The sequence below is a fragment of the Rhincodon typus genome, chromosome 12 (genome assembly GCF_021869965.1).
Source record: "Rhincodon typus isolate 14 chromosome 12, sRhiTyp1.1, whole genome shotgun sequence".
Taxonomy (NCBI): Eukaryota; Metazoa; Chordata; class Chondrichthyes; order Orectolobiformes; family Rhincodontidae; genus Rhincodon; species Rhincodon typus.
Window position 1 is genome coordinate 73,216,326 of NC_063343.1, and position 26,766 is coordinate 73,243,091.

Consider the following 26,766-nt stretch of genomic DNA (forward strand, 5'->3'; position numbering starts at 1 on the left):
GCAATTATAGACCGGTTAGCTTAACCTCTGTAGTGGGGAAGATGCTTGAGTCTATTATCAAGGAAGAAATAGCAAGGCATCTTGATAGAAATTGTCCCGTTGGACATACGCAGCATGGAACATAGAACATAGAACATTACAGCGCAGTACAGGCCCTTCGGCCCTCGATGTTGCGCCGACCTGTGAAACCAATCTGAAGCCCATCTAACCTAAACTATTCCATTATCATCCATATGTTTATCCAATGACCATTTAAATGCCCTTAAAGTGGGCGAGTCTACTATTTTTGCAGGCAGGGCATTCCACGCCCTTACTACTCTCTGAGTAAAGAACCTACCTCTGACATCTGTCCTATATCTATCACCCCTCAATTTAAAGCTATGTCCCCTCATGCTAGCCATCACCATCCGAGGAAAAAGGCTCCCACTGTCCACCCTATCTAATCCTCTGATCATCTTGTATGTCTCTATCAAGTCATCTCTTAACCTTCTTCTCTCGAACGAAAACAGCCTCAAGACCCTCAGCCTTTCCTCATAAGACCTTCCCTCCATACCAGGCAACATCCTGGTAAATCTCCTCTGCACCCTTTCCAATGCTTCCACATCCTTCCTATAATGCGGTGACCAGAACTGTACGCAATACTCCAAGTGCGGCCGCACCAGAGTTTTGTACAGCTGCAACATGACCTCATGGCTCCGAAACTCAATCCCTCTACCAATAAAACCTAACATACTGTATGCCTTCTTAACAACGCTATCAACCTGGGTGGCAACTTTCAGTGATCTATGCACATGGACACCGAGATCTTTCTGCTCATCCACACTACCAAGAATCTTACCATTAGCCCAGTACTCTGTATTCCTGTTACTCCTTCCAAAGTGAATCACCTCACACTTTTCCACATTAAACTCCATTTGCCACCTCTCAGCCCAGCTCTGCAGCTTATCTATGTCCCTCTGTAACCTGCAACATCCTTCCGCACTATCCACAACTCCACCGACTTTGGTGTCATCCGCAAATTTACTAACCCATCCTTCTACGCCCTCATCCAGGTCATTTATAAAAATGACAAACAGCAGTGGCCCCAAAACAGATCCTTGAGGTACACCACTAGTAACTGAACTCCAGGATGAACATTTCCCATCAACCACCACCCTCTGTCTTCTTACAGCTAGCCAATTTCTGATCCAAACCGCTAAATCACCCTCAATCCCATGCCTCCGTATTTTCTGCAATAGCCTACCATGGGGAACCTTATCAAACGCTTTACTGAAATCCAAATACACCACATCAACCGCTTTACCCTCATCCACCTGTTTGGTCACCTTCTCAAATGAGTTCATGAAGGGCAGGTCATGCTTGACAAATCTTTTGGAATTCTATGAAGACATTATGAGCGAGGTGGACAATGAGGACCCAGTGGATGTGGTGTACCTAGACTTCCAAAAGGCCTTTGACAAGGTGCCGCACAAGAGGCTACTGCATAAGATAAGGATGCATGGCGTTAAGGGTAAAGTATTAGCATGGATAGAGGATTGGTTGACTAACAGGAAGCAAACAGTGGGGATAAATGAGTGCTATTCTAGCTGGCAGTCAGTGACTAGTGGTGTGCCTCAGGGATTGGTGTTGGGACCGCAATTATTTACAATTTATATAGATGATTTGGAGTTGGGGACCACGTGTAGGGTGTCAAAGTTTGCAGATGACACTAAGTTGAGTGGCAAAGCAAAGTGTTCAGAGGACTGTGAAACTTTGCAGAGGAACATAGATACATTGAGTGAGTGGGCAAAGGTCTGGCAGATGGAATACAATGTAAATAAATGTGAAGTCATACATTTTGGTAGGAGTAATAGTAAAAAGGATTATTACTTGAATGGTAAAAAGTTACAGCATGCTGCTATGCAGAGGGACCTGGGTGTCCTTGTGCATGAATCACAGAAGGTAGGTCTGCAGGTACAACAAGTAATTAGGAAGGCAAATGGAATTTTGTCCTTCATTGCTAAAGGGATTGAAATAAAAAGCAGAGAGGTTATGTTGCAGCTGTACAAGGTGCTGGTGAGGCCACACCTGGAGTACTGTGTGCAGTTTTGGTCTCCTTACTTGAGAAAGGATGTACTGGCACTGGAGGGGGTGCAAAGGATGTTCACTAGGTTGATTCCGGAGTTGAGGGGGTTGGCTTATGAGGAGAGACTAAGTAGATTGGGATTATATTCATTGGAATTCAGAAGATTGAGGGGGGATCTTATAGAAACATATAAAATTATGAAGGGAATAGATAAGATAGAAGTAGAGAGGATGTTTCCACTGGCAGGTGAAGCTAGGACAAGAGGGCATAGCCTCAAGATTAGAGGGAGCAGATTTAGGACTGAACTGAGAAGGAATTTCTTCACCCAGAGGGTTGTTAATCTGTGGAATTCCTTGCCCAGTGAAGTAGTTGATGCTACTTCAGTAAATGCTTTTAAAAAAAAGGTCGATTTTTTTTTAACAATAAAGGAATTAAGGGATACGGTGAGAATGCGGGTAAGTGGATCTGAGTCCACGAGAGGATCAGCCATGATCTTGTTGAATGGCGGAGTGGGTTCAGGGGGGCCAGACGGCCTACTCCTGCTCCTAGTTCTTATGTTCTTATGTTCTGTACACCTATGACTGTGTTGTCAAATTCTGAACAAATACCGTCTATAAGTTCACTGACAACACCACCGTAGTGGGACGGACATCTAACAATGACGAGTCAAACTACAGAAGGGAGATAGCGGGCTTGGTGACATGGTGCAATGAAAACAGTCTGTCTCTCAAAGTCAGCAAAACTAAAGAACTGATCATTGACTTCAGAAAGAAAAGAGGAGAACACGCCCTCAACTATATCAATGGACTGATTTGAGAGTGTGAAGAGCATCAAATTCCTTGGAGTGATGATAACCAACGACCTGTCCTGGACTTCCCACGTAGATGTGACAGTCAATAAAACACAACAACGCCTCTTCTTCCTCAGACAGCTCAGGAAATTTGGCATGTCCATAAGGTCCCTCACCATTGAAAGCATACTGTCTGGGTGCATAATGGCCTGGTACGGCAACTGCTCTGCCCAGGTCCGTAAGAAACTACAGAAGGTGGTGTGCACAGCCCAGCCCATCACAGAAACCAACCTTCCATCCATGGACTCCATTTACATGGCTTGCTGCCATGGGAAAGGTGGCCAATATCACCAAAGACCCATCGTACCTGGTAATGACTTCCTACAAACTCTTCCATCAAACAGAAGATACAATGCAAAAACAAAGTTGCTGGAAAAGCTTAGCAGGTCTGGCAGCATCTGTGAAGGAAAAAACAGTTAGCATTTCGGGTCCGGTGACTCTTCCTCAGAACTGATACAGAAGACACAGAAGCCTGAACACACGCATGAGCAGGTTCAGAAACAACTTCTTCCCAGCCATTATCAGACTGCTGAATGGACTCTGGCCTCAAATACATGTAATCTGCAATGTAACCTGTATGCCTCTAAGTCTTTTTGATCTGTACATCCTTTGCTAGCTGTGATCTGCCTGTGCTGTTTGTAAACAAATCTTTTCACTGTATTTCAGTACAAGTAACAATAAGATTAATCAATCAATCAATCAATTGAGTGGACCAGAAAGGAGTGCAATGGAGCCTAGAGATAAGAATGGCAAGAATAAGAGGTTCAGCTGAGATAGGGTGAAATTTGGAGATGCTACAGAGTTGGAAATAGGTTCAGTTTGTGATGGAGTGAAAATGAGACAAATGTGACACTGAGATTGTCAACAGATTTATTTAACTTCAGGCTGTTACCAGGAGTGGAATGGAATTGGTCACCAGGAAAGGGATTTCAGAGAGAGCATTGAATCAGTCCTCCCAATATTTAATTGGAAGTTTTTATTCATTCAGTATGGGACACAGGATGAACAACCTGATAAATTAGATAACAAGGTGCAGAGCTGGATGAGCACAGCAGGCCAAGCAGCATCAGAGGAGCAGGAAAGCTGACGTTTTGGGCTTAGACCCTTCTTCAGAAATGGTGGAGGGGAAGGGGGTTCTGAAATAAATAGGGAGAGAGGGGGAGGCGGATAGGAGATGGATAGAGGAGAAGATAGGTGGAGAGGAGACAGACAGGTCAAAGAGGCGGGGATGGAACCAGGAAAGATGAGTGTAGGTGGGGAGTTAGGGAGGGGATCGGTCAGTCCAGGGAGGACGGACAGGTCAAGGGGGCGGGATGAGGCTAATAGGTAGGAGATGGGGGTGGGGCTTGAGGTGGGAGGAGGAGGGGATAGGTGGGAGGAAGGACAGGTTAGGGAGGCGGGGACAAGCTGGGCTGGTTTTGGGATGCGGTAGGGGGAGGAGAGATTTTGAAGCTTGTGAAGTCCACATTGATACCATTGGGCTGCAGAATATGAGGTGCTGTTCCTGCAACCTTCGGGTGGCATCATTGTGGCACTGCAGGAGGCCCAGGATGGACATGTCGTCTGAGGAATGGGAGGGGGAGTTGAAATGGTTCGCGACTGGGAGGTGCAGTTGTTTGGTGCGAACCAAGCATAGGTGTTCCGCAAAGCGGCCCCCAAGCCTCCGCTTGGTTTCCCCGATGTAGAGGAGGCCACAACAGGTACAGCGGATGCAGTATACCACATTAGCAGATGTGCGGTTGAACATCTGCTTGATGTGGAAAGTCTTCTTGGGGCCTGGGATGGCGGTGAGGAGGGAGGTGTAGGGGCAGGTGGAGCACTTCCTGCGGTTGCAAGAAAAAGTGCCGGGTGTGGTGGGGCTGGAGGGGAGTGTGGAGTGGACAAGGGAGTCCTTGACCGTGTCTCCCGTTCTCGACCACTGAGCGGGGGAAGTTGCGGTCCTTGAAAAACGAGGACATCTGAGATGTTCGGAAGTGGAATGCCTCATCCTGGGAGCAGAGGCGAAGGAATTGGGAATAGGGGATGGCATTTTTGCAGGAAGGTGGGTGGGAGGAGGTGTATTCTAGGTAGCTGTGGGAGTCAGTGGGCTTGAAATGGATATTGGCTTCCAGGTGATTGCCAGAGATGGAAACAGAGAGGTCCAGGAAGGAGAGAGAGGTATCAGAGATGGTCCAGGTGAACTTAAGGTTGGGGTGGAAGGTGTTGGTGAAGTGGATGAAATGTTCGAGCTCCTCGTGGGAGCACGAGGCGGCACCGATACAGTCATCAATGTAACGGAGGAAGAGGTAGGGCCAGTGCAGCTACGGAAGAAGGATTGTTCCGTTTAACCCCCCCACAGTGGTCTCCCCTTGACCGTGTCTCCCACATTTCCTGCAACTCATCCCTCACACCCCCTTCCCGCAATAACAACCAAAACAGAATCCCCCTTGTCCTCACGTACCACCCCACCAACATTCGGATCCAACACATCATCCTCCGACACTTCCGCCATCTGCAATCTGACCCCACCACCAAAGACATTTTTCTCTCCCCACCCTTATCTGCTTTCCGGAGGGACCACTCTCTCCGTGACTCCCTTGTCCGCTCCACACTCCCCTCCAGCCCCACCACACCCGGCACTTTTCCTTGCAACCGCAGGAAGTGCTACACCTGCCCCTACACCTCCTCCCTCACCCCCATCCCAGGCCCCAAGAAGACTTTCCACATCAAGCAGATGTTCACCTGAACATCTGCTAATGTGGTATACCGCATCCGCTGTACCCGTTGTGGCCTCTACATCAGGGAAACCAAGCGGAGGCTTGGGGACCGCTTTGCAGAACACCTACACTCAGTTCACACTAAACAACTGCGCCTCCCAGTCGCGAACCATTTCAACTCCCCCTCCCATTCCTCAGACGACATGTCCATCCTGGGCCTCCTGCAGTGCCACAACGATGCCACCCAAAGGTTGCAGGAACAGTGCCTCATATTCCGCTTGGGAACCCTGCAGCCCAATGGTATCAATGTGGACTTCACAAGCTTCAAAATCTCCCCTCCCCCTACCGCATCCCAAAACCAGCCCAGCTTGTCCCTGCCTCCCTAACCTGTCCTTCCTCCCACCTATCCCCTCCTCCTCCCACCTCAAGCCCCACCCCCATCTCCTACCTATTAGCCTCATCCCGCCCCCTTGACCTGTCCGTCCTCCCTGGACTGACCGATCCCCTCCCTAACTCCCCACCTACACTCATCTTTACTGGCTCCATCCCCGGCTCTTTGACCTGTCTGTCTCCTCTCCACCTATCTTCCCCTCTATCCATCTTCTATCCGCCTCCCCTTCTCTCTCTATTTATTTCAGTACCCCCTTCCCCTCCCCCATTTCTGAAGAAGGGTCTAGGCCCAAAACGTCAGCTTTCCTGCTCCTCTGATGCTGCTTGGCCTGCTGTGTTCATCCAGCTCTACACCTTGTTATCTCAGATTCTCCAGCATCTGCAGTTCCTACTATCTCTGATAAGTTAGATTCCTTGGAGTGGAGCTGGCAAGTTGACACTGGAAGTCATCAGGTTACACGTGAAAATGAACACTGTGCTTTGGATGACGAGAAGCCATTGTCGGTGATAGATAGATAGAAATGGAGACAGTTGAGAACATTCCAACCCAACAGCATGACAGTAGAGAGGCTTCAGTCAAGGTTTCAGATGGTGTGGTCTCTGTATCAAAGGCTGTAGACAGATAGGGAAGGGTACAGAGGGAAAGTGTACCTTTAGAACATAGAACATGGAACAGTACAGCACAGTACGGGCCCTTCGGCCCACGACGTTATGCCGAATTTTTACCCTAATCCTAAGGTCTATCTAACCTCCACACCTACCTTTGATCCAGAATGTCAGAAAGCCACCTGGAGAGATCAAACATGGAGCTCCATGAAAGACAGCAGATTTGAAAGACAATTTCAAAGACTTTAGAGAGGAAAGATAAGTTGGAGATGGATTGTATGTTTTGAGGAGAGGGTTATGATGGCAGATCAAAAGAAGAGCTAAACAATAGGTTGATAAGTATTGACAATGACAGGGAATGTAGGTGTGAGGAGGGGAATTTGAGTGGTTAGTAGTGGAGTGGAAACAAGATTGAGAGAACAGGATGTGGACAAGATGGGCTCAGAGAGGCCACGAGTAGATAATAGAAGGAAAGCTCTGAAAAATGTCAGTTCAAGTCAAGTACATGGGGTAACATTTGATCATATTTGACCAGTCACAGTTACTAAATTCAGCCACAGATACCAGTTTTTTGTTATCTGGCATACTGACTTCTACATTGCAGAGGCTGAGTGCCAGCTCTGAGGTACCTCCTTCTACCTCCCACTGGACCATATCCCCACCATGGAACATCAGGCCATTGTGTCCACAATGGTCATTAACCTCATTTCATCTGGTGATCTCCCCACCACTGCCTCCGAGCTGATAGGACTCCAGCTCCACACATCTCCCTTCTGACTCCTTCCCAAAATCCACAAACAGGACCCATTGTTTCAGCCTGTTCCTGCCCCACAGGATTCATCTCTTCCTATCCCCTACCCATTTGATTTTTCTCCCCTGGTCCAGTCTCTGCCCACATACATCCATGATTCTTCTGATGCTTTACCTCAGCTTCAAAATTTCCAGTTTGCAAGCTCTAGCCACCTCCTCTTTACCATGGATGTGCAATCCTTGTGGAAGTCCATCCCCCACCAGAATGCTCTCAGGGCTCTCCACTTCTTCCTGGGGCAAAGGCCTGGACCAGGACAAACCACCACCACCACCATCCTCTGCTTGGCTGAGCTCACCCTTACCTTCAACAACTTCATTTTTAACTCCTGTCATTTTCTTCAGATCAGAGGGTTGCCATGGGTGCCCACATAAGTCCCAGTTATGACTGTCTCTTCGTGGCTTACGTGGAACATTCCTTGTTCCAGTCCTATTCCGGCCCCCACCCACAACTCTTTCTCAGATACATCGATGATATCATCAGTGCTGCTTCCCTCTCTCGCCCGGAATTGGAAAAGTTTATCGATTTCACTTCCAATTTCCACCCTGCCCTCACTTTCACCTGGTCCATCTCTGACTCCTCCCTTCCCTTCCTTGACATCTCTGTTTCTATCTCTAGAGATAGACTGGCCACTAATATGCATTATAAACCCAGTGATTCCCACAACTACCTGGACTATACACCCTCACACTCTGCTTCCTGTAAAGACTCCATTCCATTCTTTTAGTTCTTCCACCTCCCATTGCATCTGTTCTGATCTTGCTAACTTTGACAAGGGAGCTTCTGAAATGTCCACCTTCTTCCCCAGTTGAGGATTCCCCAGGACCATTGTCGACAGGGTCCTCAACCTGGTCCAACACAGTTCCCACACTTGAGCCCTCAACCCCTCTCTCCCCTCCCGCAACAGCAATAGGGGCCCCCTGTCCTCCAACAGCCCACCAGCATCCACATCTAAAGGATCATTAGCCATCATTTCTGTCACCTCCAGTGGATGTCACCACCAGGCACATGTTCCCTCCCCCTTCTGCAAGGACCGTTCCTTCTGGGACACACTAGTCAGAGAAATTTGAGGTAATGCACTTTAGTCAGAAGAACATGAAAGACAATATAAAATGGGGGGTGCAATTTTAAAGGGTGCGGAAGGTGCAGAGCGAGCTGATTGTATATGTGCACAGATCATCGACAGCGACAGCGACAGGGGGACAGAACAGCTAATAAAGCACAGTGTCCTCGGCTTTATTAATAGGGTCATAGAGTACAAAAGTGAGGAGGTGATGTTGAACTTGTAAAACCTGTACACTTGTTAGACCTGTCCTGGGGTATTGTGTGCAGTTGTGGGTGCCATGTTATAGGAAAGATATAAATGCATTGGAAAGAAAGTGCAGAAGCAATTTACAAAAATGGTTCCAGAGATGAGGAATTTAAATTATGATGATAGATTGAAGAAGTTGGGATTAAACTTCCTGGAGATCTGACAGAAGTTTTCAATTCATGAGTGGGCTGGACAGAGCAGGTAGGGGAAGCTGTTCCCACTAGTAAAAGGAACAAGAAGAAGGGAAAGATTTAAAGTGATCTGCAAAGGACGCAAGGGTGAAGTTTCAAATACTTTTTCACTCAGTGAGTAATTAGGGACTGGAATTCAGTGGTGGAGGCAGGTTCAAATGAGACATTCAAGAGAGTACTGACTGATTAAAATAATGTGAACGGTTATGGGGGAAAAAGCCAGATTAGCTCTTGGTAATAATTTAATCATTGAACGAGCTGATGTATGTACAATGGGCTGCCTGGCCTCCTCCTGTGCTGTAACAATTTGGTGATTCTGTGAGAAGGAAAACAAGCCGAGGGTTGCTTTTGCATTTCAGGATAATCATTAACATTCAATCCCTGGGCCAGGGAACACTTTCTCTTTAGTCTTCACTCAGTCGTTTTGCTTCTGGTGTTTGTCACCATCAATCATCAGCTTTCCTTGAGTCACTGGTACGTTCCTCACAGACAAGCCTTCTGCCTTGAAAGTTGATCTCCTGCTAGTGTTCAAATGACTCCTTGCAGACCTTGGGTGTGAAAATCCATCTGTTCCTTCCTAACAAATAATGTATTTAAATTATTCATGGATGTGATATTAATGTGAAATTAAAGAAATAATTGAAGTCATAGTCAAAAGAATAAAATGAACATATGATGCATGTATAATCCATTAAATGTTGTAACTCAACATATAGAGTCTGAATGGTCTTTTATATCAAGTATCCATTTTTCATGTTAAACCTATTAGCACAGACAGGCAGAGTGAATTAAGATCGAATGGATTTGAATTAAGCTAATGTGAATCTGGTGGTTGCCTTTGATCACGTGGGAGCAGTTATTATTCTGTATTGTACTGGATGGAAAGCTTACAAATGTGAATTCAGTCATTCAACCTCCTGAAACCAAAGACACTTCTTCACTTAATAGCTTAATGTCTTATTACTTCAATGATTGCAGTATTTGTATGTTTTTTCAAAAACTCCTCTTTGAAAATTAACAAGTCAGCAAATTGCTACATTGGAAAGAAACTTGATGTGTCAAATAGAATGAAAGGTTAGTCCGCACGATTCCTCCTGGAGCTCTCTGTATTTGGGTCGAATCTGGCCCAGAGTGAAGAGCCATATTTCCTGGGGGTGAAATCCTGTGTGAAAGGTTTTAGATTGTCTCAATCCAGATAATGGTGGACACAAACAGTGATTGAAGAGAGATTGGACAAACTGGGACTGTTTTCCTTAGACCAGAGGAGATTGAGAGGTGACTTGATTGAGATGTATAAAATTATGAGGGGTATAGATAGGCTAGACAGGAAGAAACCATTCCCTTTAGTGGAAGGATTAATGACCAGGTTGGGGGCAGGATGTTTAGAGGAAATGTGAAGAAAGATTTTTTCACCCAGGGATTGGTGGGAATGTGGAACTGACTGCCTGTGAGGGTGGTAGAGGCAGGAACCCTGGTAACCTTTAAGAAATATTTAGATGTACACTTACGATACTAAGGTATGTAAGCCCAAGGGCCAAGTGCTGGAAAATAGGATTCGAATGGTTCAGTGATTGTTTTTGACTGGAACAGACTCAATGGGCCGAAGAATCTCTATGACTCTGTGACTCATTGCCCGCAGCGAGGCTTGATGTTTGAAATTGGATCAGACAAGATCCACAACAGGAAATGGAGGCAGGTTATTGGGGTGATTCACTCAGAGATAGTAGGAATTGCCAGTGCTGGAGTCTGAGAGAACACAGTGTGGAGCTGGAGGAACACGGCAGGCCAGGCAGCATCAGAGGAGCAGGAAAGTTGACGTTTCGGGTCAGGACCCTTCTTCAGAAAAAATGATTATTTTCTTCAGAAAAAGTGATTATTCTGTTACCTTAGAAATGCTTGACTGGGAAATTGGAAGCTTTGAATGAAATATTTTCCATTACCTCCCTCATCTCAATGAAAAGAACACTCTTGGTAAGGGTTACAAAATGTTGCAAACAGTAGGAAATTCACCAAGCCTCGCTGCGGGCAATGAGTCATGGAGTCATAGAGATTCTTCAGCCCATTGAGTCTGTTCCAGTCAAAAACAATCACTGAACCATTTGAATCCTATTTTCCAGCACTTGGCCCTTGTACATCTAAATATTTCTTAAAGGTTATCAGGGTTCCTGCCTCTACCACCCTCTTGTGAGGGATGAATTATCCCACAAACTGGTCACTTTAGAATACATGTTAAACTTTAAATTGTGTAAACCAGAAATACTTGAACACAATTGCAGTGAACAAAACTGATTTAAGCAAAGCCTTACCAGCAGTGAATACATAGCAGGTCAGTCGGTATCTGTGTGAGATACGAACTTTTAGCAGAACTAAGTCTAATAATGACAGTCCACAATGACCAGCTGTGTCCTTCAGTTTTCTTCACAGTGTCTGGTTGGGTTAGTTTGAAAGTTCTGATGTCAGTTATTACTCAATGAAGAATGACATAAGGACAGTAATACCTGATTGTGCACTCATTAGCTGGGTGGACAATATTCCCATTTATAACAAAGACATTTACTGATAGTTCTGAAGGACAGAAAACAAGATGTGACTTTTCAAGTCCTAACTATGCCATAGGTCACACTGAAAAACAAATGTTTTAGCAATAGCTTGTGCTGGATTCCTGGGCCACGGTTCGAACAACAGAGCAATTTAGAAAATGCAATAGCTGTACCCTCTCAACAGACACTTGAGCAGTCTGTTTCAAAAATCATTTTCTCAAAGACATTTCTCAACACATGAAGTACAAATTCATGAATTTCTTTCTGGTTTATAATAAGTGTTGAAAATAAAATGGAGAATTCTCACTTTTCCTAGCTTGTGGAGATGGTCGCAAAGTGTCTGTCAATCTCAGAAAGTTAATCTCTCTGATTTAGATTGCAGGTTTTTTTGTCCTAATTGACCCATTACCACAAGAACTTCTATTCTGAGTACTGAAGAAGTACAGAATAATAAGCAGTTCCCAGGTCCCATTGATAAAGGAAGTGCTTGTAATCCAATTGCAACCCATTGGAAAAATCAGAGCAGTCTTGCAAGGCAAAGATAGCAGGTTAGATGCAAAAACTTACTTGCAATCATAGTTTTGTTGTAATTCACAGTTGTGGCCATTCAATGCAATCATTGTCTGCAGCAAACCGCTGTTTAAAATATGTGCTCATCTGCTTGGTCATGTTGTGTTAATCTCTTTTAGGCGTCAGTGATTTTCCACCCTCCCATTGGTAATTACTAACAATCAGGGTCTCACAAAATACCTGTAATCAGTGTAGTCATTTCATCTGACCAGGGGAAGTGGTGCTGAACAATGTACCTCAGAGAAACAGCTGTACGTGCAACTTTATTTTGTCAGGAATTTTATAAATTAAGAAGAAAGGTCACAAGTTGTTGGATTTTGAACATGAAATAATTTTGACAATAGAAACCATATTGAAACAAAGCAGTATGTCATCTTCTAAACCCCACACATGGATGTTTAGGAGATATAGACAAGGATTAAATCGAATACTCATCAAGAGTGAATTAGTGCAGAGTTCCTCACATTGTAAAACTGACTTAAATGCATTTGTAGTAATATCAAGAGATTGCATGTATTTGAGACTGTAATGTTCCAAGTTGTTTCACAGGAGGGTTAGCAAACAGATGAACTCAGGCTTTGGAGATATTGGAGATGTCAAGAAGATTGGAGAAGCTGGCCTTAGTAATGAGTTTGAATGCTAGAAGTTCATTAAAACATGCTGAGGTTGTGAAATAGTCTGGTTTTAGTCTCAGACAGGGGAACAGGTAGAAGGATGAAGTCAGTGAATAGGGAACAGAATTTATGGTTGAGACTGAGGACAATGAGTTTGATCCTTCAAATAGCTAATTGGAGAAAATTTCTGATCTTCCAGGACTGCATTTCAAACAAATGAGAGGAAGTTAAGAGATAGGGAGAGTGACACCTGGATGTCTTCAGCCTGCTCACGGTAAGATTGGCTTGCAATGAGGATCAGCAAGTTGATGAGGAACAGAAGGACAACAATAATTGATCCTTGAGGCACACTCTCTCAGGTGGTTGTAACTCTGTTTGAGCCTTCAGTGAGGGGCTGACGTTCAGATGTGTGTTTTTAACCTCTTCACCCATATGTTCCTGAACGATCTGTGGCCTTTGGCCAATGGGGTCTTCAACAGGGTTCAAAACATCCATTGGGGTTGCACTGAAACCCTTTATGTTCCTGTGCTGGGGACGTATAAAGTATGCATTCTCAAGCACTGGCTGGAAGTCAAGGTACCAGAAAGCCTGATCGATACTTCCCCAAGTACACAATCCTCGGGCTGGTTGGAGCTGCCTCCCCCTGGATTTTTGTGACCACTTTGATCTCGGTTTCCGCTGTTCTCTGCAGCCAATAGCTGTTGGCTGATTTAATTTAGTTTGGCCAATTTTCAATCAAGTCTGAATTCTCCAATTTACAATGTCCAATTTTACAGATATTAGTATCTGGTGCAGGGTTCAGATTGGGATACAGGATACCAATAAAAACCGAAAGAACTGCAGATGCTGGAAATCAGAAACAAAAACAGAAATTGCTAGATAAGTTCAGCAGGTCTGCCAGCACTTGTGGAGAGAGATCAGAGTTAACGTTTCGGGGTGACTGACCCTTCCTCAGAACAGGATGTGGATCTTAGTGTAGGACACAGGATATGGATATTAGAGTAGGGTATAGGATATGGATTTCAGATTAGGATACAGGATACTGATTTCATGGGTTAATACAAGGGGCAGGGGAGTTCCTGATATTGAACCTCAGGCTGAAATTGATCAGGAGCTGTGGTGGGAAATACCTGCTCATCAGCTACTTCCAGGGTTGCAGCAGCTCTCTGATTAGCGAAGATCCACATGGAGGGGCAGAAAGGGTGCCTGAGAGAAGTAGAGTGAGGGGGTGTTGGAGATTGAATACAGGAGATTACATGTTGGCCAAATCAGAGACTCAGGAAAAAAGGGTCACTGAGATTATAGGCTGGTGGAGGGAATTGAAGAGACCAGCGGAAAGTCTGGGACTGGAGAAAACAGGAAACATGAGCCATGACAGAAAGATGTGAAGGATAGGAAAGAGAAACACTGCTGGCAATAAATCTCTGGAGCCAGAAATGGGTAGAAAGAATAAATAAATATCATCTTGCAAAGAAGGGTGACAAACTGACTCAGTGGTCCGCACTGCTGCCTCACAGCTCCAGGGACCTGGGTTCCACCCTCGGGTAACTGTCTGTGTGGAGTTTGCACATTCTCCCCGTGTCTGCATGGGTTTCCTCTGGGGGCTCCGGTTTCCTCCCACAGTCCAAAGATGTGCAGGTTATGGTGGATTGGCCTATGCTAAATTGCCCGTAGTGACCAGGAATGTGCAGGCTAGTTGGATTCGCCATGGGAAATGCAGGGTTACAGGGATGGGGTGGGGCGCCAGGGTGCTCTTCAGAGGGTCAGTGTGGACTTGATGGGCTGAATGGCCAGCTTCCACACTGTATGCATTCTATAAAAGAAACAGCAGACATTTAAAAAAACAAAGTTGTGTCATCTGATTGTTACTTCTTACTTTATCTCATTTTGTCTGCAACCATTTTCAGTTGTATCGCACCACTTATACTGACTGGTCAACCAGGGTTCTGTGTAAAATAGATAGCAACTAATGTAAAGCTCAAGCAATACCAACTCATCATCGAAAGAACAGAGGTTGAGTTCATTTGCTGGAGATTTTTATTGAATAATGTCCTGCTGCCTGCTAACAACTTGTTGAATAGAGAGATAAATCTGAATTAACCGAGGAACCACATTCTGGTATTTTCATCAATTAAATGTGAATGCAATTTATTCATTTGGAAATTTTTAATTCAGCGAAATGCCCATGTTTTCAGATATTTTCAATTATTATGTTAAACAGCTAAATAATTCAGCAATTAACCACAGACCAGTGAATTGATAAAATAAGGAGTTAACTTGGAATGACAGAACATTCACACAATCAGAAGGAATATAACCCACACTGGTTTATTTACTGAGTTTTGCAAGTACTCGGTGTGTGGGTGAGGGAGTGGGTGGGAAAGGCTCTCACTTAAAACAATTACCAAACAAAGCTCATGTTTGCAAACTCCATAAATGAACTGTGCAGAACTTAAACAAATCTATTGTTAACACTTTCACACCCGATCCAGACAATGTTACTTCATGTTACTTAAAATCATCACCCTTGATTTACAAAAATGAAACAGTAAAATGCTTCAGTTGAGGCTATCAAACTGAGATAATCATTTTGACTGAAAATAAAATTCTGCAGATACGGAGAATCTGAAATACAAACAGGAAATGCTCAGAATACTCAGTAGATATTTAGTAAGTTCTGGAACAAGAAAAGAATTGTTGGGTTGGAATTTTCAGAAGCAAGTGGATGTTGAGGATAGTTGGTTTGATTTGATTTGATTTATTGTCACGTGTACCTAAGTACAGTGAAAGGCTTTGTGAGCAGTACAGGCAGATCATAATAAACAAGAACATACAGATCATAGGGTGATAAAAAAGAGACTTAGATAGAGGCATACAGGTTACATTGCACAGGGCGTGCACTAGGCGAGATTATCATCAGTAAGACCAGCGTTATTTGAGGCTAGAGAGCCCATTCATCAGTCTAATAATGGCCGGGAAGAAGCTGTTCCTGAACCTGCTGGTGCCTCTGTTCAAAGTTCTGTATCTTCTGCCTGACAGAAGAGGTTGTGGGAGAGCATCACCAGGTGCAATGGGTCTTTGATGATGTTGGCCGCCTTTCCGCTGCAGCGAGCCGTGTAAATGGAGTCCATGGATGGAAGGTTGGCTTCCATGATGGTCTGGGCTGTGTACACCACCTTCTGTAGTTTCTTATGGTCCTGGGCAGCGCGGTTGCCATACTAGGCTGTTATGAACCCAGACAATATGCTTTCAATCTGTAGAAGTTGGTGACGAACTCCCTGAGCCGCTTGAGGAAGAAGAGGCATTGTTGTGCGTTCTTGACTGTTTCATCTGCATGGGAAGTCCAGGACAGGTTGTCCGTTATTGTCACTCTGAGGAACTTGATGCTCTTCACTCTCTCAACCTCAGTTTCTTTGATGTTAATGGGGGTGTGTTCTGCTTTCTTTCTGAACTCAATGATCAGTTGTTTAGTTTTGCTGGCATTGAGAGAGAGGCTGTTCTCATTGCACCACATCCTCTATCTTCCTTCTGTATTTTGACTTGTCGTTGCTAGATATCCGTCCCACTACAGTGGTGTCGTCAGCAAACTTGTAGACGGTGTTCGTTCAGAATTTAGCAACACAGTTGGGGGTGTACAGGGAGTACAGCAGGGGCTGAGAATGCATCCTTGTGGGTTCCAGTGTTGAGTGTTATCACAGAGGAGGCGCGGTTACCCATCCTCACTGATTGCAGTCTATGGGTCAGAAAGCTGAAGATCCAATTGCAGAGGGTGGAGCTGAGACCAAGGTCACAGAGTTTTGAGATCAGTCTGGAGGGGATAATGGTGTTGAAGGTGATGCTGTAGTTGATGCATGGGAGTCTGACATAGATGTCCTTGTTGTCCAGATGTTCCAAGGATGAGTGCAGAGCTAGGGATATGGCATCCTCTGTGTACCTGTTTTGTCAGTTGGCAAACTGTAGGGGTTTGAGGCAGGCTGGCAGACTGGAGTTGATGTGGGCCATGACCAGCCTCTCGAAGCACTTCATTTTTATGGAGGTTAAAGTCACTGGGCGGTAGACATTAAGGTACTTTGCGTATGCTTTCTTAGGTATTGGGATGTTGCTGGTTTTCTCGGAGCTGCTGGGACTTTGTTTGTAGGAGGGAGAGGTTGAAGATGTTGGTGAATACCTCCGCCAGTTGGTGCACACAAGATCTGAGTGCTCGGCCAGGGACACCGTCCGGGCCCATCGCTTTCCTTGGGTTGTGTCCCAGGAAGATCGATCTGACATCTGCAGTGGTGATAGTGAGTACAGGTGCATCCGAGGCTGTCAGGGGAGATGACACCGCACCACTGGCATTCTGCTTGAACTGAGCACAGAAAGCATTGAGCACGTCAGGGAAGGATGTGTCTTTGTCTGCTATCTTTCTCTGCTTCACTTTGGATCCCGTAATGTTGTTTAGGCCTTGCCGTAGTTGGCAGGAGACTGTATGGTTATTTTGGGCTTCTAACTTGGTCTGGTACTGCCTCTTGGTATCTCTGGTGGTTTCGTGGAGGTCATATCTGGATTTCCTGTATTAGTCCAGGTCACCCAACTTGAATGTTGTATGTCTGGCCTTCAGTAGGGAGTGGATTTCCTGAATCATCTGAGGTTTCCAGCTGGGGAACACACAGATTGACTTCTTTGGGACACAGTTCTCCACACATTTGCGAATGATGCTCATGAAGATGGTGGCATACTGATCTGGGTTTTCTGTTGAGTGCTTGAAAATGGCCCAGTCCACTGATCCCAAGCTGTCCAGGAGAATCTATTCTGCTGCCTTGGGCCAGCATTGTACTTCTTTTTGTGAAGGGTCCTCCCGTTTTAGCTTCTGCTTGTAAGCTGGGAGGAGGCACACAGCATTGTGATCTGATTTTTCAAAGTGTGGTTGGTGGATGGAGTGGTAGGTGTCATTGATGGTTGTGTAGCAGTGGTCTGGGATTTTTGGTTCTCTGGTGGGGCAGGGTTTGTGTTGGTAGTAATTTGACAGTGCCTGCTTGAGGTTGGCTTGGATGAAATCACCGGCCACAATGAATAAGGCCTTGGGGGAATTTCATCTCTCGAGTGTTTGCGGCGGTGTAACTTTCATCTGGGGCATTCTTCACATCAGCATTGGCTGCTAGCCAACTGCTGTCAGGGTGGCGGCGGTGTACTCTCATGGACCACTATATCTGAGCACCAGGAAGTGTTGATCAGGAAGCATACCCCCACTACCCTTTGCCTTACCCAAGGACGCTGTGTGGTGTATGGAGTCTCCGTGAAGCAGAGCACACAACAGTCTCTCAGTTCCGTCTGGATGGTAAGTCTAGATCTGAGTTCATCCATTTTGTGCCACAAATGTGTGTGCCAATCCCCCAGCTCCATGCCACCTGGTGCCCATTTTCCTGGAGTCCAGATAGGGACTAATGATTGGGCTGTGGATAACCAACTCAATGCATTAAAGGTCTGTAGATGCCTGTTGTCAGAGGCTAACTGGAATTTTACAGCCAACAGTCTCCAGGTTCCCACAGGAGGCAGTTCAGTTTCCTGCACGTAGCATGAAAATGACAGATATGGGGCCAGGGCTTCAGACAAACATAAACATCTACCTTTTCCGCCTTGGTTCAACAGGGATATGTCAGACTTTTACTGACTAAAATTAATTCTCTACCTTTCACATAGTTTTGGGAAAGAAGAGAAGGGATAATTACATTCCACTCCTCCACTACAAGTTTGACATCAGTGCCAAGCCAAAAACACATTCCATTGATGCTGACCTTGAATTGTCAATTAGACATCAAACGGAAAACTTTAAGCAAATGGTCATCTCCACGTCAGCTCCTTTCCACTATCTCACTGTGAGTGATCACCAGATCTAGGATGCTTTTTCATTGTAACTACACAATTAATGCACAATCTAACTGCCATTAGATATTCCAGAGGACAGATTTCCTTCGCTCAAAGACATTAGTGAGTGAGATGGGTTTTTAATAACAATTGACAGTGATTTCCTGGTTAGCACCAAATGAGCTTCTTTCACAAAACAGTTCAGATTTTGTTGAATTCAAATGTTGGCCACCTGCCAGAGTGGGATTTGAACCCTGAGCTCTGGATTGCAACTCTGGTGACAATAACACCACATTTGTATAAGAAATTAAGGTAATGACCAAATTCCGGAGTAACTACTATTCAAGAATATCTCTGCAGATGGGTATAATCTTCCCCAAAATTACTGAAGGCAGGACAGTTGTAAGGTAAAAATGACCATTCAGACTGACCAGGATAAACAGTATTAGAAAAGAGAAATAAAACACCCAGGTGCCTCTTGTTTTTCAGTTTTATTAAAACTCTGCCTGAGAGAATACTGGAGAAACACAGCAGGTCTGGCAGTTTCTGTGGAGAGAGAAACAGAATTAATGTTTCAAGTCCAGTATGGTTCTTCTTCAGAACTGAAAGGTGTTGGAAAATAGATTCCTTTTTTATGCTTTTGACAGACACTGATGAGCAATGCTATAGAGATCAAATGGAAAAGTGAAAGGGGTTGTTAGTTGTTGAGAAAGAAAAAATGACATGTTAAAAGAATAAAAATTAAAGTGTGAAAGGGAGAGATTAGACCTTGCTGCTAAATGCAAACTAAACAAGATACAAACATAACATAGCTACAGCATAGCAAAGTGGAGGAAGAATATAAGAAAAGTAGATGGCAGATTTGTATTTTGTTTTCTCTCCACAGATGCTGCTGAGTTTCTCTAGCATTTTCCCTGTCTGTTTCAGGTTTCCAACATCTGCAGTGTTTTGGCTTTATCTGCCTGAAAAAAGTAGCATGAAACAACTTGAATGTAAGTGAGTTGAACATATTCTCTTGGTACACAGTGATCTCAGACATCAACAGGAGTTGTACTTTGAATTAACAATACATTATATACACCGATTTTAGGATCTACAATTGATCTAGCGGAAAGGTACTTCTTAAAATGCTTTAAGAAGAGAAAATATTCTGACATTGCATTTTGAAGTATCTGATTGAAGTAATTTTAATAATTATCCCAATCCTAATGACAAATATTAATTCTTAAAAAGATGGTAGTAGAAGTAACAGTATAAAATCATCATCTAGTTGAAGAAACCAAACACAATGTAGGATTAATAAGTTACCTTTGTGCAGCTGTTAGCTCTGATGAAGGGCCATTGGACTCGAAACATTAACTCTGCTTTCTCTCCACAGATACTGCTGGAACTGCTGAGTTTCTTCAGCAATTTTCTGTTTTAGTTTGTTCCAGATCTCTAGCATCCAAAGTTCTTTGTTTTATTATATTTTTGTCCATTCTCTACTATTTTTCATATAGAAGTACAATTTCAACCACTCGAACTGAAGTTCTGTGAACTGTCGTCTTTATTAACCAATTCTGTCTGCTGCATTTATAAACATCAACTCCTAACAATTCTGACGTTCTGCAAACAGTTCCCTAAACAGCCAAAGAAAGGCATCAGGATCTGTTAGTCCCTAGATCAGAAGAAGACTAAGTAGGCCCAAGTTCTCGGGATAAATGGTTGGCCATTTCAGACTGGGATGAGAAGAAATTTCCTCACTTAGAATCTATGTGAATCTTTGGAGTTATCCTCCCTGAAGATCTATTCTACCTTGGTGTATGTTTAAGATGGAAATTGATAGACTTTAGGATTCCAAGGGAATTAAACCATATTGGATCAGCCAGGAGTTTGCAAAGTTGCAGGTAGTTTTTATTTTAAAATCTAATTTTGATTGAGTGAAAATTGTCAAAATTGGAATAAAGAGATTGTATTTATGTCACCGGCTGAAAGAGGAATCTACTTAGTGAATAAGAACCACTCAGACATTCGACGTGAACCGCATCCATTCTGTGATGAGACAAGTATCATAATGTATATTCATTTCTCTGTCCTGGTGCCTCTTGTATCATGTACTAACACCTTTGTCTCTGAGGCAGAAGATAAAGAGCTGAGTTTCACTTCAGGGTTTGAACACTGAATCCAGGTTCACACTCCAGTATAGTACTAAAGGAGTGCTGCACTATTAGAATTTAATCAAGCTGTATCCCATGCTGCTTGTCTGAATAAGAGGAGGAAGTTTATCACTGAAATCTTGCCAAATACTTATCCCTGAAACAATATCCCTACAAGAAAGCTGGTCACTATCACTGTGCTGTTTGTTGGCTCTTACTATGCAGGCACTGACTGGTACAGCTAATAAATTGCAGCAGGGTGTGGTCTGTACTTTGGACACATTGATCAGTTTATTTTTAAAAACACTTCACGCAAGTGTTCTCATCATAGAGTCAAACAGGACAGAAACAGACCCTTTGGTCCAACTCATCCATGCCAATCAAGTTTCCCAAACTAAATTAGTGCTAGTTGCCTTCTCCTCCCTTTAAGAACAAAGAACAAAGAAAATTACAGCACAGAAATTGGCCCTTTGGCCCTCCAAGCCTGCGCCGATTCAGATCCTCTATCTACACCTGTCGCCTATTTTCGAAGGATCTGTATCCCTCTGCTCCCTGCCCATTCATGTATCTGTCTAGATACATCTTAAATGACGTTATCGTGCCCGCCTCTACCGCCTCCGCTGGCAACGCGTTCCAGGCACCCACCACCCTCTGCATAAAGAACTTTCCATGCATATCTCCCTTAAACTTTTCCCCTCTCACCTTGAAATCGTGACCCCTAGTAATTGAGTTCCCCACTCTGGGAAAAAGTTTCTTGCTATCCAACCTGTCTATATCTCTCATGATTTTGTAGACCTCAATCAGGTCCCCCCTGAACCTCCGTCTTTCTAACGTAAATAATCCTAATCTACTCAACTTCTCTTCATAGCTAATGCCCTCCATACCAGGCAACATCCTGGTGAACCTCCTCTGCACCCTCTCCAAAACATCCACATCCTTTCGGTAATGTGGTGACCAGAACTGTACGCAGTATTCCAATTGATGTCGAACCAAAGTCCTATACAACTGTACCATGACCTGCCAACTCTTGTACTCAATACCCCGTCCGATGAATGAAAGCATGCCGTATGCCTTCTTGACCACTCTATCAACCTGCGTTGCCACCTTCAGGGTACAATGGACCTGAACACCCAGATCTCTCTGTGCATTAATTTTCCCCAGGGCTTTTCCATTTACCGCATAGTTCGCTCTTGAATTGGATCTTCCAAAATGCATCACCTCGCATTTGCCTGGATTGAACTCCATCTGCCATTTCTCCGCCCAACTCTCCAATCTGTCTATATTCTGCTGCATTCTCCGATAGTCCCCTTCACTATCTGCTACTCCACCAATCTTAGTGTCATCTGCAAACTTGCTAATCAGACCATCTATACTTTCCTCCAGATCACTTATGTATATCACAAACAACAGTGGTCCCAACACGGATCCCTGTGGAACACCACTGGTTACAGTTCTCCATTTTGAGAAACTCCCTTCCACTACAACTCTCTGTCTCCTGCTGCCCAGCCAGTTCTCTATCCAACCTCTAAACCTTTCCTTTTTATGTACCTGTCCAAATGTCTTTTAAATGTTGCAACTATACCTGCATCTACCACTTCCTCTGGCAGTTCAATCCACATACGAACTACCCACTGTGTGAAAAAGTTGCCCCTCAAGTCCATTTTAAATCTTTCTCCTCTCACCTTAAAAATATGCCCAGCTGGGTGGACAAGGGAATACAGAATTCGGTTGCAATTCAATTTGATTTTATTAACAAAATATTCCTTATTAAAAACACCATTGGAGCATTTCCCAAATTCCCACAATATTTAGTCTCTATCTATCTCTATCCATCTGAGAAAGGATATTACCTGCAATAATCTATGTGTTTAAGCTTGGCCAGGGGCAGATCTTCTTTCTCTTTCTCTCTCTCTCACCAGGTGGTTAGATTTCCATTGCTAGGCCAGGTCGAGTCTTCACTGAGAGGTGTATCTCTGGTCTGTGTTATTGCCATCCTTGCTGTGGACCTCCCTGAAGATTCTGTGGCCTTTGACCAATAGGATCATGAGCTGGGTTCAAAACATCCTTCACCGTTGCCATGATGGGGAAGTGTACAGTACACATCCTCAGCCTCTGGCTGAAAGTCAAGATGCCAAGCTCTGATCAACAATTCCCCAAAACACAACCTTCAGGCTGGTTGGACTTCAGATTGGAGTAAGGAGACATAAAGATGTCAGCAAATATTCCTTCCAGCTGGTCTGCACAGGATCTGAGTGCATGGCCAGGGACTCCATCCAGGCCAATCACTTTCCATATTAAGATTGAGTAAGCAATGACAGCAATGATGAATCCCTCAATGGTCATGTCTAGTGTTATGTTCCTAGCTAACATTACTCCTGACCAATTCAGATCCTGGAACTAAATCTGGCCTGAGATGTCATTTCATATTTTATTATTTAATGAGGCAGTCTCTCCTTAGAATTTAAGCCCACAATGCTGCAGATCTGGTTTGAACAATAAAACAGAATTTTGTTGTACAAATGAAATGATAATAAAAGAAGCAAAGGTATCTACGTCAGGTCACAGAAGTCTTAAGTTGCAAAAGACAACATTTGGCCCAATTGTGCCTGAACTGGCACTTCAAATAAATATCAATATATGTTTAAATATAACACAGTTTGAAAGATTTCAAACAAAATACAAAAACAAAAAAAAAATTCACTCCCTGGTAGCATCACTTCACAGTTAATTAAAATCGAGACAATATTTTTTCCTTCCATGTCGAGCTAATCGTTTCGTTTCCTGGTTTATGAACTCTGAACACTGTTCCCTTGAATGTGCACATAATTGAGAGCTTAAATGTCCTCAACTTTGAATAACCATTGCGATCTAAACAAACTCTTCTGGTCTGAATATGTCGACAAAGCTACAACTACACTGAGGTTATTTATTCACTGAACTGCTGTGAAAAATTTCTTTTGGAGCAGAAGCTATTCTTGTGTCTAACTTTAGTCAGATCTTCTTCACATGAACCCAGAAGCTTTTGAACTAAATTGAAAAGACTCATTCATTCCAGATTTTTATACAACAAATGGCGTAATGAATTCTCTCTCCTGTTGTATACACCTACAATATAAAAAAAATCTATATTAATACTCTGAGGGTCCTCACAATCACCTGCTCCCTGCCATATTGATTTCAAAGCCATGATTCCATAAAGACTGACCTAATTATCGTTTTTAAAAAAATTTCAAAAATAAACCCAACATCCATATTAAACTAGTTTAACATCCACCTTCAAAAAATAAAATTGATATTAATCTATAAATCACTTACCTTTTATTGGATTATACAAGGCAAAGTTACATTGATGATTCTGGAAAAGGATGGACTGTAGTTGGGAAAGGACAAACAATGTTGTATGGGCGAAAGGGAATGTTGATCAGGACTTCTTGTTTAAACATAGTTTGGACATTAATTTGTTCCTATTGGAAAAATATTGGTATCTCCAATGCCAAGATGCAAACAGAGAGAAAAAAATAGGGTTGAAGATGAAACTTTCAATAATTGCAGAGGTAGGGTTCGAAGAATAGGCATTGCGGAAGATGTTGTGTGGATCAGTATGAGTGCGAATGAGTGAGAGCAGAATAATTCAGGAAGAAGACAAACGCATGATGAGTTGTTTTGGGATTTGACAGTTTATGTTTAACATGATCTTGGTGGCAAGACTGACAAAATGATTGCAATTCCTTTATTGTGATATTTGCAGTGTTGTCAGTGGTAACAGCTGTTAGAAATGAGGTTCTGAAAGTTGTGCTGAATGCTCTATGGGCCATGCTGTTTTTTTAAAGCAATGTATTTGTTTGCTATTTATTCATTTATCTTGAGATAGATGCATGCAGAGATCAGAGCCTGCTGTTAGCAGAAGCCTATCCACCAACTTGTGACACACATGTCAAGTTCTGCACATCAGTGCTGTTATATCTAAAACACTGCTATTATAGGCTGTGTGAGTCATTGAAATCCAAATGTGTCCGGTTGCATTTCTGATTAGAAAATGAAAAAATAGCCATGGACAATGTCATTGGGCCTGGAATCTCAATATTCACAGGTACGGATGTGAACATTGAGCTTGTTTGTTTGTTGACTAACTGTAGGATGAGCAGCAGTGTGTGAGAGTGTTGTGATTGTTATGAGATCTTTAATCCTTTGGTTCCTGGGTTTCAGTAAATTCTTGTTAATGAAATGATATACTGCAGGGATGAGTGTGAGTGTGAATATTGGTAAGACAATTCCTGTTTAAAATGAATGTGACAATACAAACATATGAATCAGGAGCAACAGTAGGCCATTCGGCTGTTGAGCCTGCTCTGGCATTGATTAAGATCATGGTTGATCTGATTAATCCACATTTCTGCCTCGACCCGATAACCTTTCACTCCCTTATTTATCAGCAAGCTCTCTCAAGCTCTGGATTAAAAATATTCAAAGATTAAATATGTTTCAGTTACTAGGATGGTCCCAATATCTTATCCAGAATCAGATGTTCAATAACAAGATCCAACTATCAGTTAACCTTAAAAACACAACTATTGTTTCATTATCAAAATCAAAATTTTTGAAAGTTGCAATAATTGATGAGCATGCTTAGTAATACAGAATATAGAAACAAAAACAGAAATTGCTGGATAAGTTCAACAGATCTGAGGAAGCATCACTTGACCTGAAACGTTATCTCTGATTTCTCTCCACAGATGCTGCCAGATCTGCTAAGCTTTTCCAACAATTTCTGATTTTGTTTCTGATTTCCACCATCTGCAGTTCTTTGAGTTTTGAAATAGAATATGGAGGCTTATTCCTCTAAATATCCCAAAACACACAAACCCAAGAACTCTTCAGGAAAAGAGAAGAAGGACAGATTCTCTGCAGAGAATCTGAATGTAGTTTAAAAGTTGAATAAGTCATGAATATGTTTATTTTGGTATCAACAGACATTTATAATCATTTGATTATGTGAAGCCACGTTCATGATTGGATCTTTGGCTATTTGACTCATTTCAGGGATGTGTCAGTTCAGAGCAATGCAATGTCTCAGATTTGATTATTTCCCTCATATTCTCATTCTTAGATGATCAATTATGCCTTTGTGCATTGTATCAAGTTCCATGCATTAACTTTTAACCTGTATCCCTGAGTCTTTGATGCTTATGTTTTAGGCAAATGTGACACATCATCACCATTCCATATAATATTAATCCCCGCAAATATACAAAGCATTAGTCAGAAGATGAAATATATTGTATGTAGAAATAGGAAATAGAATCCACATCTGAAGTTTCAGTCAAGCCTAATTATAAACTCTGTTTCTCTGAAACACTATCTCACTGTGTCCTATCATGTTATCTTCTCCATCTCAATCCAATTACAAAGACTAACTGCTCTTGGCTGTTCTTACCTGCTGATTCCTATTACAGTTCTGCCAGACACTCTTCTTCACTTCTCAGCTCAAACTGATTAAACAATTATATTCCATACTATTCTCCCACCACCATGAGAATCATACAACACTGATTTCCTCCAAAAACACCATCTCAAGTGCCTTCACTCGAAATGTATATTTGGGGTTGTTTAACACACTGACTAACCCATGTTTCCATGAATCATTATGGGGAAGTTGTGACTGGGTTTACAGTCTGTGTTAACCTGCTGCGGGAGAGTGGGTATTTTAAACTGTCTCTACAGCTTGTCTAATACTCTCCTGTCCTCTCATTTATGAGCAATTTTCACTTAAAAAGGAAGGAAAGAGTATTATTTAAAAGCAGGGCTGTATGAACCAGATTTGTTAGCTTTGATTCTTTTTTCTCCCCAGTGCCTTGCAATCACAACCACTTTCAAATTGAAGATCAAATTCATAAAATCATACAAAGTTTAAGGCAGAGAAAGAGGACATTCTGCCCACCCAGTCAGTGCCGGACAGTTTTATTCCTTTGGGAAGCCTTGGCATCTTAATGCTAACTATTTTGGAACTTTTGAAAATAAGGTTTTACTTAAGTGGAGATAGTAGGAACTGCAAATGCTGGAGAATCCGAGACAACAAGGTGCAGGGCTGGATGAATACAGCAGGCCAAGCAGCATCATAGGAGCAGAAAGGCTGACGTTTCGGGCC